The sequence below is a fragment of the Phascolarctos cinereus genome, unplaced genomic scaffold (assembly GCF_003287225.1).
Source record: "Phascolarctos cinereus isolate Bilbo 61053 unplaced genomic scaffold, phaCin_HiC Scaffold_3;HRSCAF=262, whole genome shotgun sequence".
Lineage (NCBI taxonomy): Eukaryota > Metazoa > Chordata > Mammalia > Diprotodontia > Phascolarctidae > Phascolarctos > Phascolarctos cinereus.
In genome coordinates, this window is record NW_027555736.1 from 12,035,074 (window position 1) to 12,052,764 (window position 17,691).

General features: G+C 40.4%; 1 protein-coding gene across 4 annotated transcripts in view; it reads right to left on the bottom strand.

Annotated features, from left to right (window-relative positions):
• LOC110198973 (lysosomal acid lipase/cholesteryl ester hydrolase-like) overlaps positions 1-17,691 on the bottom strand; it is a 162,470-nt gene that overhangs the window by 99,492 nt on the left and 45,287 nt on the right. For 2 of the 4 annotated variants that reach the window (XR_013485143.1, XM_078150705.1), the window contains exon 3: positions 14,840-15,000. The gene's annotated coding sequence lies outside the window, so the exon portion shown is untranslated. Of the gene's footprint in view, positions 1-14,839; positions 15,001-17,277; positions 17,640-17,691 lie in introns of those variants that run through there. The other 2 variants (XR_013485144.1, XM_078150706.1) reach the window with 2 other exon arrangements.

The following is a 17,691-nucleotide window of genomic DNA, read 5'->3' on the forward strand; positions in this document are numbered from 1 at the left end:
CTGAGCCCCAGGGTAGTGCAGCAGGCAAGTGTCAACACCAGGACCCCCCGAGGACCTCAGTATAGGTAGAGGAACCAGCAGACACCAGCTCAGAAAGCCACCACCTCTGATCACCTCTCCCGGGGCCTAAGCATAATTCCAGGAAGCACACGCCAGAATGCAACGCTCCAGGCTGATGGACATCCCCCAGCAATGAAACATCCCTGTACATGGCCAGGGGAGCAGAAGCCAAAGAGAGGAGCGCAAGGCCTGGGTCAGCAGGCATCCCCCAGGGGCCAGATTCCCCACCCTTACCCTGAGAGCTCCAGTGTTGTTGACCCTAGCCAGGGAAGCTGCCAGACCACTACAGCCTCCATGTGCCAGCACTTAAGGCCCCAGCACACAAAGCCAGTGACCAGGTCCAGGGCTCCCAGCACAAGAAGCTTGGATCAGTGCCCCTGAACTCCAGCAGAAGAGCTCAACCTTTTTTAAAATTCAGGAAAGAGGCAAAACCATGAGCAAAAAGCAGAAATGGACAACGACCATATTATGGCAACAGGGAAGATGAAAGCACAAATTCAGAAGAGGACAACATTGTCAATATAGCCACATCTGAAACCTCAAAGGGGAATGTGAACTGCTCTTCAGCCCAAAAAGCCTTCTTGGAAGAGTTCGAGAAGGATTTTAAAAATCAAATAAGAGAGGTAGAAGAAAGTTAGGAAAAGAAATGAGAGGTATGCAAGAGAGAGTCAACAGCTTGGAAAAGGAAGGATAAAAAATTAACTGTAGAAAACAAGTCCTCAAAAAATACAATTGGCCAAATCGGGGGGAAAAAGTGCACTGAAGAAAACAAGTCCTTAAAAAATACAACTGGTCAGATGGGGAAAAAAAGTACACTGAAGAAAACAAGTCCCTAAAAAATACAATTGGTCAAATGGGAAAGGAGACACAAAAACTCACTGAAGAGAAGAACTCCTTAAAAAGTAAAATGGGCCAAATGGAAAAGGAGGTACAAAATCTAAAAGAAGAAAATAATTCATTAAAAATTAGAATGGGGCAAGTAGAAGCTAATGACTCTATGAGAGATCAAGAATCAGTCAAACAGAAACAAAAGAATGAAAAACAAATGGAAGAAAATGTAAAATACCTCATTGGTAAAACAACTGACCTGGAAAATAGATCCAGGAGAGACAATTTAAAAATTATTGGTTTACCTGAAAACCATGATGAAAAAAAGAGCCTGGACAGCATCTTTCAGGAAATCATCAAGGAAAACTGCCTGAGGTCCTAGAACTAGGGGGTAAGATAGTCATCCAAAGAATCCACCAATCACCTCCTGAAAGAGATCCCAAATTGAAAATGCCAAGGAATATTGTAGCCAGATTCCAGAATTACCAAGTCAAAGAGAAAATACTGCAGGCAGCCAGAAAGAAACAATTTAAATATCATAGAACCCCAGCCAGGATTACACAGGACCTTGCTGCTTCTATATTAAAAGATCTGAGAGCATGGAATACTATATTCCATAAGGAAAAAGAGCTTGGATTACAACCAAGGATCAACTACCCATCAAAACTGAGCATAATCTTACAGGGGAGGAGATGGACATTCAATGAAATTCCTGAAGAAAAGACCAGAGCTCAACAGAAAATTTGATCTTCAAATACAAGACTCAAGAGAGGCATGAAAAGGTAAACAGGAAAGGAAAAAACAACAATATGTTATTAGAGCAAATTATTTACATCCCTATAAGGGAAGATGATACTTTTAACTCTTGAGAACTGTATTGTTATTATGACATTTAAAAGGGGTATACGTAGACAGAGGGCATGGGTGTAAGTTGACTTTAATGTGATGATAAAAAATCTAATTAAGCGGTGAAAAGGAATTGTGCTGAGAGAAGAGGAAAGGAGAAGGCACACAAGGGTAAATTACATCACATGAAAAGGTACAAAAACCTATTAGTAGAGGGAAAGAATGGAGGGAGATGAGAATTGTTTGAACCTTACTCTCATCAGATTTGGTTCAAAGAGGGAATAACACAATCAGTTAAGTATAGAAACCTAACTTACCCTACGGGAAGTAGGAGGGGAAAGGGAAGAAAAGGGAGGGGTGAATAGAAGGGAGGGAAGAAGTAGTAAAGATAAAGGGGAACAAAAGCTAGGGCAGACTGAAGGAGGTGGTGGTTGAAACCAATTTATGAGGTAGTTGGCACACGCTGCACAATAAATTGATATGCTTAGAAACTAGAACCTTTGTTTCCTCAGTTATTTCATTTTTCACCTGCCACACAATGAGCTATAGCCTAACAGGCTGAAAGAACTACTTGTGATTTTTGCAAGAGCATAGAGAAATGGGGCTGTGTCATTGCAGAATTGCAGAAGGGCAAATATCTCAATGCTGGAAAGAAGGGGAGGGAGTAGAGCCTGTAAACAATCGATCTGTGTTTGACTTTGATTCCTGGTAAAATCCTGGACAGTAAGATTAAAAGGATGGCTAATGAATATCCAGAAAGGGAAGTAATGACCACAAAAGGTGAGAAAGGGTCCTGCCAGGGTACCTCCATTTATTTGCTTGACAAAGTCAAGGTGTTATTCATGCAGTTTTCACCAAAGCCTCTCATGATGTTATTTTGTAAATGACATGGAGATATGAGTTAGGCAGTTAGGTTTATCTGGGACTGGTTGAATGGCTGAACCCAAAGGGTAATTATTAATAAGACACTGTCAATTTGGGTTAAAAAAAATCAATTTCCCAGGGCCAAAGGGAGGTATGACCAGACAGATGGTTATCTTAGTGAACCACAAAGTCAATGAGCAAACAGTATAACTGTTTAAAAAAATGAATTCCTTCTTACACTGCCCGATGGGAGACAGCATGAACCACAAATAATGTCACAGTGGTGGCAGTAGTCTGCGATACCCTAGGTCAGACCTCAATGGAGTATGCATGAATTAGGGTGCCACAGATCATGAAAGAGCACCCAGAGAAAGACAATTAGGATATGAAGGGCCTCATCATCATACCATAGAAAGACTGACTGAAGGAATTAGAAAAGGAAAAAACTTAGGGGATGAGGATTAGACTTTTGAAATGTATATGTAGCTGCTGAGGACAGAATGAGAAGCATCTCTACCATACACCTGAAAAGTGCTGACTAAATCTTCACTTAAAAACTCCAAGGAAGGGAAATGTGCTACCTTCTCAGGTGGCTGACTTCATGTTCAGACAGCTCTGGCCATTATGGAGATTTTGTTATGCTCTTACTAAGTGCTAGGCGCTGTGCTAATAAAGCCAAAAATAGGCCCTGCCCTCAGGGAGCTCCCAGTTTAATGGGAAAGACAACCTGCAAACCACTAACTACATGAATATAAAATATAGAGAGGGTAAATTGGCAGTAATCTCAGACAGAAGGCATTAGCAGGAGAACTACTAGGGGAAAGTCTCTTGAACAATTGGGATTTGGGCTGTGTTTTCAAAGTTAGGGAAGCCAGGAAGCAGAGATGGGAAGTGACAGAATTCTGGGCATGGGGGATAGCCAATGAAGAGATACAGAAATGGGAGAGAAAGCATCATATGTGAGAAACAGCAAGTAGAATAATAGGCTGAGTCACAGGGTGTGTATAGGGGAATCATTTGCAAGAAGACTGGAAAAGTAGGAAGGGGTCAGGATCTATGCCCAAAGGGCTATAAAACTGTGCATATCCTTTGACTTAGCAATACCAATACTAAATCTGTATCCCAAAGTGATCATAAAAAGGGGGAAAGGGCACACATGCACAAAAATACTTATAGCAGTTCTTTTTGTGGCAAAGAATTGGAAATTGAGGGAATGCCCATCAATTGGAGAATGGCTAAACAGGTTGTGATATATGAAGGTAATGGAATACTATTGTATAACAAAGGATGAGCAGGCAAATTTTGGAAAAACCTGGAAAGACTTGTACGGACTGATGCCGAGTGAAGGGAGCAGAACCAGGAGAACACTGTACACAGTAACAGCTATGCTGTACGATGATCAACTATGAGTGACTTAGCTCTTCTCAGCAATTCCAAAAGACTCATGATGGAAAGAAAATGCTCTCCACATCCAGAGAAAGAACTATGGAGTCTGAATGCAGATCAAAGCACACTATTTCACCTTTTTTTGTTTATTTGTTTTTTTGTCTTTTCTTTCTCATTTTTCCCTTTGGTTCTGATTCTTCTCTCACATCATGATTAATGTGGAAATATGTTTAATATGATTGCACATGTCTAACCTACATCAGATTGTTTGCTGTCTTGGGGGGAGGGGAAGCAAAGGAGAGAGGGAGAAAAATTTTAAACTCAACATCTTACAAAAAGGAATGTTGAAAACTATCTTTACATGTAATTGGAAAAAATAAAACGCTATTAAATGCAAAAAAAGAGGCTATATTTTATCCTACAGGTAATGGGAACCTGCTGGAGTCTATTAGCAAGGGGATGCTTATAAGAACTTCAATAGCCTTCCTACCCAGCTAAATGAGGAAACTCTGGGAAGCTGAAACAACTAGTCACCCTTCCAAAAGAAGATCAACAGGAGTGACTGGAAGACCCTTTCTTACTAGCCAAGCAAGATTATCAATCAGCTGCTAATTTCCCAGGAGTCTTCCCCAAACTTCCCCCTATCCTGCCCCAAATGAATCAGTCTTCTTGTACAAATCATTCCTGCTTGACCCAGACAAGAATTTCACCCGAACTCATCAGATTTTATTGCTTTGGGGTGCCCCCTTCCAAGGGGCACTCATAAAGCTGGCCTGTATCATTTTTTCCCCATTTGATATACTTCATGTATCTTCATAAGGAACTCTGATAGTCCAAACCTTACTACATGTTTATCAAGATGCCTGGCAATAAGGATGGGCTATGGAAGTCAGCAAGGAAAGGTGACTTGAAGGCGGCTGCTTGTTGCTTGTACCTTCTGCAGGGCTGACCCCCCTAAGCGGAGATCATGAGGTGGTACCCACAGTGGGTTTGTAAGGCCAGCCAACTGTATGCTCAGGAAAATCCAGAAGCTAGTCCTTCTGAGATTAAAATGACTGGGCTATTTCTGTAGAGGGATTAGATGAAGGAGACCCTCTGAGTATCCTTATGTCGGAGCATAAGATTCCCCAGATCGAGGAAATTTGCCAGCCTCCATGGTGTGTCTTCATGGACTTTAAAAGGTCCCTGGCCCAGACTCTACGTGGCCTCCCCAGATAAGTTAAGACATGGTAGGGAAGGTAAAATCTACAGGCTCTGGCAACATGGATATGGGGAATGAGAGATAGTAAGGAGTCCAGGATGGCTGGACTCCTAAGTCATGAGCCCAAGTGCCTAGGAGGATGGCAGCCCCCAATACTGTAATAGGAAAATTAGTTGTAATAATAGAACCGCTACACCCAAAGTCAATTGCCCTAGCAAATCTATTAAATTCTCAGGCATTAATGGGCCTTCAAGCAGGATGATACTAGCACCCCTCCACTTCCTCACAGCTTCCACTGCCTCATTGGTGTCTCTCAGTTACACATACCAAATATCTCCTACCTATGAGCTTCTGATCTTAAAAGCTTTCCCTAGGTGCTACGTGCTACATACATCCCAAATTCGAGCTGCCTTCTTTGTCCTCTGTTCCTGAGAAAGCCACTGAGCTGTACACAGAGATCCCTGTTATACCCCGAGTAAGAAACTCCTGACCAGGTGGAAGCTATGCTTGGAGGGACCCCTTGCTAGGCCCCAGGGCATCTCCATAACATAAGGGCTGGTCCTTCCATCAGGAGTCTAAGGAGACGCTACTCTCACCCTAGAAGGGAGATGCATCAGCCTAAACTTTGGGGCCACGGAATCCATTTACTTCATGGATAGCATTGCTCTGATTAGACTTACAGGAACCAGGAAGAGAATAGAGCTTGTTGTGAGTTTTCTTTTTTTACTCTGGTTTGGTTTGGCTTAACTGCAGGCAATGTGGGAGAAGAGGTTGCTAACACCTACACAGAACTTTCTGTAGAAATCGCCATGAGACACCTAACAAATTGCATCATTACTTTAATTACCTGCTGATGCCACCTGGAGCCAGACAGCTGTGCTAACCTCCTACATGCCACAGTTTGGACCACAGAGTCTCAGACTCAAGCCACAGAGGACCACAATATCAACCCTCTTTCCACCCCAATTTTCCCCATACCTCTATTGTTACCATCCCTCCCCCCTACTTAGACTGTAACTTCCACTACACTACCACCCATGTATGAACTAGAGGAGGTGGGAGAGGGTCTGTGTGCCCTGAAGAGCACCTCATTCTGCTTCTGGATAAATACAAGTGGGAAAATCAGCAAACACATAGCCTCCCCAAGAAAAAGGACACAACTCATCAGTGATACCCCCACAGAGATCAAGAACATCTGAATAGAGAAAAGGGTCTTGGCATATACCCCCCCATATATATATATATATATATATATATATATATAATATATATATATATACACACACATATATATACACACATATATATACACACATATATATACACACATATATATACACACATATATACATATACACACACACATATATACATATATATATCATACATGCACACATACACACATATATACATATATACATATACACACACACATATACATATGTGTGTGTGTTTATTCCTTTCTTTTTTTCATTCAGTAGCCATTAGAGATCTTTTTTTTTTGAGGCAATTGGGATTAAGTGACTTACCCAGGGTCACACAGCTAGTAAGTATCTGAGGTTAGATTCGAACTCAGGTCCTTCTGATGCCAGGGCCAGTGCTTTATCTACTTTACCACCTAGCTGCCCCTCTTGGCTTTCTTCTCCTAGTTCTTCCCGGAAAATGGAGGGACTAACAATTATTCCAGGTTTGTCCTATATGCCTTTTCTGTGTCTAGTCCTTCGCAAAAGCGGACAATTCGATTTCATTCTGGTTCTGGGCTTCCCTGAATGAGATCTGGCAGTTGGGTAAGTTTCATCTGGCTTCTTGAGGATACAGGGAAGATTACAAAGACTGATTCAGTAACCTCTCCACCCCTCTAAAGGAAGAAGCACTGGGGAGGCTCAAGTCCCAAGTTACCCTGACAAGGCAAGGCCAGCAGTAATAGTCTCTTTCCCATCAGGGAGGGGAATCTGAATATCAACTAGCTGCTAATTTCCCATTAGGCTTTCCCACACACAGACCAGCATTAATGAGCATGCTAACCCTAACCACAAACCCTCAGGTCCAGGCTCCTGCCCTTCCCTATGCCTGGTCCTGCTCAATCCAACTGAGAACCCTATAAAAATCTAACAGACTTGACTGGTTTTGAATATCCAAATATACCTGAGGACCTAACAGGGTGTTCCTTTCCATCTGGCTTCAGCAAGGACATGACCTGTTCTCTCTGGCTACAACTTTTTATCTTTTTTAAATTAAACTTATTTTATTTTTTGTTACATTTGAAATTCCAAACTGTCTCTGTCTCTGCCTCTCTCCCCACCCAACATTGGAGAAGGCCAATTTGACACAGATATGTGTGTACAGACCCACGTGCATATGTGAATATATACGTATATAGGTAAAACCACACTATATATATTTCTATTTACCAGTTCTTTCTCTGGACAGAGAGAGCATCTTCCTTTGTAGGTATTTTATAGTCAATTTGAATATTTATAATGCTCAGATTAGCTTAATCTCACAGTTACTCTTTGATCAACATTGTTGTTACTGTATATAGTGTTCTCTTGGTTCTGCTCATTTCACCCCATTATTTCATGCAAGTCTTTCCATGTTTTTCTAAAATCAACCTGCTCATCATTTCTTTCTTTTTCTTTTTTTTTTTTAAGGCAATTGGGGTTAAGTGACTTGCCCAGGGTCATATAGTAGTAAGTATCAAGTGTTTGGTCTGAGGCCGGATTTGAACTCAAGTCCTCCTAACTTCAGGGCCAGTGCTCTACCCACTGCACCACCTAGCTGTCCCCTTGCTCATCATGTCTTACAGCACAGTAGTATTCCATCACAATCACATACCACACCTTGGTCAGGCATGCCCCAATTAATGAACATCCCCTCAATTTCCAGTTCTTTGCCACCGCAAAGAGAGCTACTATAAACATTTTAGAACATATAGGTTCTTTTCCTTTTTCCCTAATCATCTTTGGAAATAGACCAAGTAGTGGTATTGCTAGGTCAAAGGGTCTAGGCAGTTTAATAACTCTTTGGGAATAATTCCAGATTACTCTCCAAAACAGTTGGATAAGTTCACAGTTCCACCAACAGTGTATCAGTGTCCCAATTTAAAAAAAACCAAACAAACTTTGAGCTATCATCTCACATTTATTAGAGTGGCTCAAATGATAGAAGGAAAAAATGAGAAATGTTGGAGGGAGATGTGCGCCTTCTTATTGTGAATATATTCCCTTCAGTTAAGCTGGCCACTTGCTTTCCTTGTTTCTATTTTGTCCTCTGTACTGTTTCCTCTTAGTGAACTTTGATAACACAACCTTATTAAATCTGTATTAAGACAATAACATGGTCAGGCCTTAATATTAGAAAAATCACTTTGGCAGCTGAGTGGACTGGGAAGAGGACTGGGAAGAGGGAAGAGGCAGGAGACTATTTCAATAGCCCAGGTGATAGGTGATGAGGTCCTGAATAGAGGCAGAGGCTATTGTAAGTCAAGAGAGAGGGGTATATAATAGAGATATGTATAGACAGAAAAGGAAAAGATTTGGCAACCGATGGGATATGTGATGTGGGTGAGATTGAGCAGTTGAGAATGACCCCAAGATTATCAATCTGGAGGATTAGAAGTATGGTGATACGCTCATCAGTAACAGAGAAGTTTGGGAAAAGGGTGAGATCTTATCTCAACCCTTTTCCTTCTTCACTGAAGGATCTAAAATGCCCATTATGTTTGCAGAGAAACCTGAAACCATGTTTGAGTTTTACAAATGATTTATTAGCTGGGCTTTAAGCCATTAGGATTGCACAATTTAAAAGGCCATATTCCCTGTTTTTAAAGAACCTTCTCTTTAGCTCGTCAACAATTATGATTAATTCTTTATTTGTACATAGATACAATGCAAACCCTCAACTGGTAACAGTTCCATTGTATGCCCACTTTGTCCATTCCACAGGAGCCAAGATGGCAGATAAAATGGTACAAGTTGTACTTCTAAGGAGATGGATTTTCAAACAAGCCACAGAGAAGAAGGAAGAGAAGGAACTGTGACTGTTTACTAAAGAGGCTGATGTTTAACATAAGGGGCTTATGACTGTTGTTTTAATGGATTTGAAGGAGTTGTTAAGAGGAAGAATTCCATTTGCTCTGCTTAGTCCCAGAGAACAGAGCTAGGGACAGTGGGGGGAAGTAGCAGACAGCTGTTGTTCTGCTCAACCTATGGAAGGCAGTCAGAGCCATCCCAAAGTGTGATCAGCTGCTTCTACCCTCACTTGAAATCCCAAATCGAAGGCTGAGTGATTAGCTCTGGGGGAATGGAGTAGAAGGGGCAATTGTAACAAAGACAGCTTGGAAGAGAGGCCCCTTAGAGGCAGCTATGTGGCACAAAGGGTAGAGCACCAGCCCTGGAGTCAGGAGGACCCGAGTTCAAATTCGCCTCAGACACTTGACACTTATTAGCTATGTGACCCTGGGCAAGTCACTTGACCCTAATTGCCTTGCCAAAAAAACAAACTGAAGAGAGGGCTTCTAAGTCTGATTCAGAGATATATACTTAGTACTAAGCACTGCTACTCAATCAATTAAGAAGTATTATGTTCCAGGCCCAGAAAGTACAGAAACAAAACCAAAACAGCCTCTGCCTTCAAGGATCTTACTTTCTTAAAGATAACAGGACCACATAGAAAAAAAACCTCTCTCTCTCTCTCTCTCTCTGTATATATCTATATCTATATCTATATATCTATATATCTATATATCTATATAGATATATAGATATAGATATAGATATATAGATATATAAAATATATAGATATAGAGTGTATGTGTGTATATATGTGTATATATAACAACACAATTTCAGAGAAGAAAGGAAACAAGCATTTATTAAGTGCTTACTGTGTGCCAGGCACTGTGCTAAGTGCTTCACAAATATCACTTCATTTGATCTTTACAAAGCCCCTGAGAGGCAGGTACTACTATGATCCTCATTTTACATCTGGGGGAAACAACGCAGAGGTTAAGTGACTTGCCTAGAGTCACACAAACAGTAATTGTCTGAGGATAGATTTGAATTCAAGTCTTCTTGCCTCTAGGCCCAGCAGTCCACCCACTGCACTACCTAATTGCCCCTAGGGCACTAGCACCTTAGGGGCCATGACAGGTCTCCTGGAGAAGAGAGTGCTTGAGTTACTCTTTGAAGAGCACCAAAGGTTCTAAAAGGCAGAGATGAGGATGGAGGACATTCTAGGCATGGGGGGAAGCCAGTACAACGACAGAGGGAAACAGAATGTAGTGTGTGAAGAACAGCAAAAAGGACAGCGTGGCTGGAGTTTGACAGGCCCACAGCGTGGCTGGAGACAAAGCCCTCACTCAAACTCCCTTCCTCTTCCTGGTCCCTTGTCTACCTCTAGAGAATATCTCACTGTTAGGGGATGAGATGTCCCCAGCTGCTCACCTTCGCTTGTAACAGTTACTCAGACCTTACTGTTGTGCTTGTATGCTTATATCCTTGAACGGCTATCTATTGGGGAATGGATTTTGGTGACATGTGAGTGTACATATACATATATAGGTTGTTTTAAACCTATTAGAGAAATTTGACATAATTTTTCCCCCTCTTCCACAACTATTTCACTTCTATCCCAGGTGCATTGTTTTTGTTTATGGAGATTTTCAGTTTAATGTTATCAAATTCATGTATTTTATTGCTTGTAATTGCCTCTATGTCTTGTCTTACTTTAAGAATATATCTTCTACTCATAGCTTCAAGAGGCATATGACCTAATTCTATTCTTTTAATGTTATGATCTTTAACATTAAGATCAAGTATTTATTTCGAATGTATTATGCGTTGTGCTGTAAGGTATCAGTCCAATTTCTACCAGATCGCTTTCTAGTTTTCTCAGTTTTTATCAAGTAGAGAGTCTTTCCTAACTAAGTAGTTTGTTTTCTGGCTTATGGAACACTGGATCAATGATTTCCAGTGTTTCTGATTCTCCCTTTTCTAGTCTGGCCCGGGACTCTACTTCTCTATTTTTTTAATCAATACCAGATAGTTTTGATGACTGCTGCTTTATATACAGTTTGAGGTCTTAATTCTACCTTCACTTCTACCTCTTTTCATAATTTTCCTTTATATCTATCTTTTATTTTTTTCAAATGAATCTTAAAAATTACCTTATCAAGATTTATAAAGTAAATTCTTGATAATTTGATTGATAAAGCATTAAAATATTCCCCAACTTTGGTAGAATTGTCATTTTTATTATATTGGCATGACCCAGCCATGAGCACTAAATATTCCTCTAGCTATCCAAGTTGTTCTTCATCTTTTTAAGGAGAACTTTATAATTGAATCAATACAAGTATTTTGTGTGCTTTGATAGATTGATTCCCAAATATTTTTTGCATTTTGTAGTTATCTGGAATGGGATTTCCCTTTGCCAAAGTTATTCTTTCAGTACCTTCACCGATTCCCTGGGATTTTCTACCTATATCACTATGTCACCAGCAAACAGGGAGAGCTTTATCTCCTCCTTACCTATGTGTATGCCTCTGATTTTTTTCCTCTTGTCTTACTGCTATTGTTAGCATGTACAGAACTATATCAATTAATAATGAGTTGATTTAGCATATCTGCATTAATCCTATATTTATTGAGAAAGTTTCTAATGTGTTTCCATTATATATCATGCTTGCTTTGGATTTTAGATACTTTTAGGATATAAAAAAGTCTCTATATGTTTACAGAGTTTTTTAGCATAAACTGGTATTGTAGTTTGTCAAAGGCTTTTTTCTATACATATTGAAATAATCAAGTATTATTTGGACTTTTTAAAAAAATATGATTAATTATATAAATTGTTTTCCTAATGTTGAACAATCCTTGTATTTCTGGTATAAATCCAACTCAGTCATGATGGAAGAATTCTTGGATGAAATGCTATGGTTAGTTTGACAGGACTTTATTTAAAACTTTAAAATCATTATTCACTAAGTGCATATAGAGGTCATTAATCCTCTTTTTTCTATGTTGTGAATGTATGTTTTTTAGGGACATAATTTTCCCCTTGAGGACTGCTTTGGCTGCATCCCATAAATTTTGACATGTTTCATCATTTTTACCTTCTTTAACATATCTGTTAATTATTTCTATGATTTGTTCTTTGACCTAATCATTATTTATGATTTCATTGTTATGTCTCCATTTGAGCGTGTGTTTTTTGTTTGTGTTCTCTGAATTGATTACTAGTTTTTACTGTTATGCTCTGTAAAGGACGCATGTCCTATTTTGTCCTCTTTACGTTTGTTTGTAATATCTCTGTGTCTTAATAATACATGGTCGATTTTTATAAAAGTTTCACATGGAGCTAGGCAACATGCAGAGTATTTAACAATCCTGTTTCGAAGATTTCGTAAGCCAACTGTTGGTTCTAGTTTTTCCAATTATTTGTTCAATTACACATTTTCCACCTTCTATTAGATCTGTCTAAAACAATGAGACATTAAAATCTCTTGCCACTACTGTATTACTGTCCATATATTTTTTGTAATTCAGTTAATTTTTAGCTTATGAATTTAGATGCTAGGGCATTCAGGACATGTAAGTGTAATATTACTATTGGTCTGTTAGCTTTCAGCATAATGTGGTTTCCTTGTTGAGGTACTCTTGTCCTGACATACCCATGAAAGGTAGGCCTCTAACTCACAAACCCAGACCTGATGGAACATTTTGATCTCATTATAACAAAACCCCTCTTCTGCTTTGTACAGCAAACTCCTCTCACCATTAAAGAGAAAGAACTAGAGAATTTTACTTTCTTAATTAGTTTGAAGGATGGCAAGGCCCTATCAGATTGATTCTAGGCCTGCTTTTCCCTACCTTGCTCTCTTTCACCATAGAATAGCATATATGAGCCAAGAGGGGACCATGGAGAGAGAGGGAAATAACAGAAACGGCTGTTTTGTTTTCAGTTGTATCTGACTCTCCATGACCCTATGCGGGGTTTTCTTGACAAAGACATCGGAGTGGTTTACCATTTCCTTCTCCAACTCATTTTATAGATGAAGAAACTGAGGCAAACAGGGCTAAATGACTTGCCCCAGTCACACAGCTAGTAAGTGACAGAGGCCAGATTTGAAATCAGGAAGATGAGTCTTCCTAACTCCAGGCCTGGTGCTCTATGCACTATGGTGCCCACCAGCTGCCTAATGGAGGCTGTTATGAAGGATGTTTGCTCTGTATTTCCCTTCATGACTCAGCAGAACTTTCTGAATTGGACTTGATGGTCAGCTTAGAACGCAGAAACGTTTATGAAGGTGAAGAAGCCAGTTCACTCCTATGATGGGGACCTTTCGTAAATAAACAAATGCTGACACACCGCTCTATGCCGGACTATCAACTAGTTGCTGAATGTGTGTACATATGAGTGCGTGGATTCAGGACGGGCGGCAGTCTGTCTCTGTGAAAAGGATCTGCCGTCTGAGTGAGGTACTTATTTAGATGCTAGTTACTAGACACTGTCTGAATTCTCTTGGAAGAATTTGTGGTGATCTTGCTAACCTTCCCTTTGTTTCTCAATAGGGACAGAGGTACTTACTTCATAGGAAAAAGTCTAAAGAGATTCCATAATGCATAGGAGATCCAAGAGACTACAGGGGAAATGGAAGGGCGGAATAAACATTTTAAAATAAATATACAAAATTGCTAAATTTGTGCTAAAACTGAACTTTGAAAAACATGTCTATTAAGCACCTACCATGTGCCAGGGACCACACTAAGGCACTGGGGGAACAAATACAAAATGCAGAAATCCCTTCTCACAAGGAGCTTAGTGTAGTGAAGTACACGCATAAATGTACACAGAATACATACAAAGTGAATAAATATCCAATGTATCCAAAGTAGTATAGATGGCAGGGCACTAACAGCTGAGGGAAATGGCAAGAATGACCTCATGTAACTAATGGTGCTTCTGCTGCATCTTAACAGAAAAGAGAATTTATGAGGCAGAGGTAAAGAGGGATGCCTTTCAAGCACGTGAGATGGTCAGTACCAAGCCGCAGACATGGAAGATGCAGCATCAGGTGTGAGGACTAGAAAAAAGGACCAGTTTGGCTGACCAAATGTGGGAAGGGGAGTAATGTCCAGGGAGGCTGGAAAGATAAGGTGTGTGGGTGTGGGTGGGTAGGGGGGTGTTAAACACTCAGCAGAGTTCCTAGAGGCAAGGGAACGCTAATGGGATTGATTTAGTTGGGTCAGGTAATAAGGCCAAGGTTTCGGCAGTTCTCACGCACATAAGGTCTCCCACCCACAAGAAAACTAGATTTATTTCACACATTTTAAAGGGCAGCCAATTCTCTCACCTACAATTGTTTGGTGACACTATCTTGAATTAGTGTAAGATACGAATGAAATGTGTCCAGGTCTCCATAGACAGGTATAAGCTGCTTATCCAAAGAACAGGAGGAGCCCTGATATTGCCTCCAACTCAGTCAGTGGGTCCATGTGAAGAGGGACCAACCAAAACCCTCAATGGAGCCCTACTGGAAGTGACCATACGCAGTTATTTTTAATCACCAATACTGCAGTTAATTACCATAGACTTCTACATGAGACTCATAGTTATTACACTGCAAGAAGACATCGGCTACACCAGACTCACCAGACACGAAAGATCCCCACTGACCGACAGTACGCCTGGGCCTGGGCAGGGAGGGAGCTAATCCATAAGGGTCTAGGTTTTGGCTGGAAGCAGAAAGGGTTCTGAGTGGAGGCGGCATGGGGCAGCTTTACTGGGATTCCATCAAGTTGACTCTAAATCTCCTGTTATAGAATGGAAAAAACAGATGTTACTTTTATCCAAAAAAAAAATCAATTGAGAGAACATTAATAAATGCCACCCTGAAAGCCTACTTTCTTATCTTGGCAACATTGTTTTTAAATGTTTTACTTAAAAATAATTTTTATTGCTATTCTTTGTTTTCACATCATCTACATTTCCTGATAATCCTTCACTCTCTCTTTCCATACAGTTATGTCCTATAACAAAGACTAAAAAGAGGGTTAAAAACAAACAAGTCAGCAAATCTAATCCACACATCAAACAAGTATGACCACACTTAGCATTCTATAACCACAGTCTCTCAACTCGGCAAACAAAGGAGGGAAGTCTATTCTCCTCGCTGTCTGTGAGGCCAAGTTTGCAATGTCACAGCATTCAGTTTCTACTGTTTGGCCCTTGCCAATGGGGGGAGGGAACGCCTTTCTGAAACGATCCATAGTAGATGCTTATTTTGTTACTGTTGTTGAATTCAGAACAATGCAAGTCCAGCCACGAGGACCTTCGGTGCAGACGGGGGCTGCAGTCCTGTTTTGGTCTTAGCTTTATATATTAGGTTGAATATTTCTGTTGGAGACCAAACTAGAGATGACTGATTTGGGGATGCTCTGAAGACTCAGCACTTCCCTCTCATAGAGGAAACTGTTAGCAGCCCATGGCTGATGGTTTTGAGTTAAACATTTGCTTTGAACTGGTTCCAGGTTAGATGGGTAGGTACAAAAGAAAGAATTAGATGAGTAGGCCCATGAAAATAGCAACTGGAATGTTTTTTATGCTACCCCATCATTTCTTCCCACCTTGGAGAGAGAAATCTGATCTGGAATATAGTGCCGATCGTTTCTGAATTTATAGATTAGATTAGCAATTGGGACTCATATTTTATTCAGCCATGTATGTCTAGGAGGAATCTTGATCCTCCTGTGTAAATATAACAAGCTATCCTCAGTGGAGATGCGGCAGATAAAATCAGTCCCGAGCCAAGTCATTATGCTTCTCTTCTCCCTCTATTCTTCTTTCTCCTTCATCTTAAATAAGCTGGGAGGATGGGAAACCAAAGCATTTTTAAGGGGTTACTGCATATTGCCCAGTACTGAGCTAAGCAATGGGGATATAACATAAGCAACTAAGACAGTCCTTGCCCTCCAGGAGATTACATTCTAATAACGGAAGTGAGCACATAAAGGGGAGCTAGAATTGGAAAGGTAGAAATGGTGAATGCATGTGCCGTGGTATAGTTTGGAAGTGGCTAAGAATTGGTATGGTGGCCTGGCTTTAGGCAAGACCAAGTGAAAACTAATCTATAAGGGTCCAAGTTTTGGCTGGAAGGAGAAAACGGTCTGAGCGGTGGCAGCATGGTTTGTATAATAAATGTTTATTGTATCATGTCACATCATAGAATACCTGACTAGGAAGCGAAAATGTGGCCTGGTCCCAGAAAGATCAGGGGCAGGCTCATTGATCAAAGATGAGGGCACAGGGGGAAGAGTCTGAATTTTGATGGGAGACAGATGAAAACCAGAATGGCGAAGACTAGCCATGGTTCAGAAATGGTCAGTTATTACTACCATCATCTGGTAGATTTTATTCTCATGTTTTGATGAATAAGGATGATGGTAATTATCCCCATTTTATATTTGGTAGAATTCAAATGGAAATGGTTCTCTATCTTACTATTATCCATTTATGCTTACTAAATGACAGATGGGCAGTAGATAAAATGATCACTTTTTTTTTTAATAGAAGGGGTAGAGTGTAAATTCCTCTTATGTAGGCTCAGTAATGACATGTTTGGGACAACTCCAGAAACAAAGATGTCAGGGCAGGTACAGATTTCATCCTGTCTGCACATGGTTTTGATTTCTCCTAGATTTTGAGTTGTTCATTCCATGGAATCTGGAGGAGATGGATGCTTGGTCTAGTAAAAATGCTTTTCAAGACATTGTTCTTAGATTTCAGGCAAGTTGGTGTTAATAATGCCCAAGCAATCATGGTGACAGCTTTGTCTGTGATGATGTTCTACTCCTAGGATAGATCATTTGTTGAATTGTCAGGGATATGTTCAGGTCTATATCTGGTGTATGAGGATTTGCCCTCTGTCAGCTAACGATAAAGGGTAGAGTTATGGTGTGTGTGTGTGGCCACTCAATGATTTTTCTATATTTACTAGGGCAAGTACAGTGGGAACAGCATGTCTCTAGGATCAGAGGACCTGGGTTCAAAACCAGCTTGAAGTTGTTATATAGTCCAAATGACACGTTTACCTCACTGGAAAAAGATGCCAGATGAAGGATCTGTGTAGTTTTATTTTTTCACTGGCGTCACATGGCTCAAAGTCATCCACACACATCAAGTGGCTAATCAGTTGTTTCGTTTTGGCCCCTTTTTTAGTCTGGAAGCTATCCTTCGTTCTTTTTAGGAGACATCATAGTAGACTTAAGGTGAGACAGACCCATCATGAGTTTAAACTCCCTCCTGGGAAAAATGTTATGCTTCACGTCAATTGTGCTTGATGCTACTGTGACGATGGCCTTTCAAAGACAGACAACAGCCTCCCATGAGGATACAGGATTACATCATGTTCTCACTGCACTTGAGTTGATTTTATATGGTTGCAGTGTATGAAAATAAGTCATGAGTGCACAGTTGAGCCCAAGGCTTTGCAATAGTCAATGAAA